Consider the following 846-nt stretch of genomic DNA (forward strand, 5'->3'; position numbering starts at 1 on the left):
TGGTACGGTCACGAGAAATAGTCGGGGAAAACATTAGTGATAATTTCATAATGTTACCTCTGCAATAAGAATTTATTACATTGTATTTCATAACATAACAACATTGAAAAGATAATATAGAAATATTTACGCATGATATGCTGTTCTTTTGTAGATGAATAAATTTTACATTTTCCGTATGAATAGAGGACCCCGGTGTCAGATAAAACAATAGAGCCCTCACAAGCGGCCACAAATACATGTAATAAGTTTATGAAAAATAATTTATTCGTTGAAACACGATCTCAGGGTTGTTAAATGTGGGTGAGATAATATTTATTCCTTCCTTGTTCAGTAATTACATATTTTACTCATATAACATAAAATACAACATGTTTTGTTTCAAAAATATAAAATCTGGGAAATAAATATGTAAATGTAGGTTAAGTAAATACTAAATTTATTGTATGTCGAATTAGGTAAAATCAAATTTTATTTTATTCTTATCTTGAGAGAGTCGTCCGTTTGCTTAACAAAAACAATCGTGAGATAAGAATGAAAATATAAAAAATAACGAAAAAAAGAGTACTTGGGCTCGTCCGGGATTTGAACCCGGGACCTCTCGCACCCAAAGCGAGAATCATACCCCTAGACCAACGAGCCGCTTATGAGGAAATGTCAAATATAGGTTTGGGTTTTAAATGATCGTAAACATGTTTCGTAAGTACCGTTAAGTTTAATGACCTCATATTTTTGTTTACTTTGCTCTCACTTGTTATAATACCTATAATAACAATGTCTATATGAGAACTACATGAAAAAGTTAAATACCTAATCACTTTTCCTTATTTTACATACTAGCTTTCC

General features: G+C 31.0%; 1 non-coding gene across 1 annotated transcript; it reads right to left on the bottom strand.

The window, feature by feature from the left end:
* Positions 1–570: 570 nt before the first annotated feature.
* Positions 571–642, bottom strand: Trnap-ugg. Its single transcript has one exon. It is a non-coding gene; the product is annotated as a tRNA-Pro (tRNA).
* Between the last annotated feature and the right edge of the window lie 204 nt (positions 643–846).

This window comes from Colias croceus, chromosome 3, assembly GCF_905220415.1.
Source record: "Colias croceus chromosome 3, ilColCroc2.1".
NCBI classification, from domain to species: domain Eukaryota; kingdom Metazoa; phylum Arthropoda; class Insecta; order Lepidoptera; family Pieridae; genus Colias; species Colias croceus.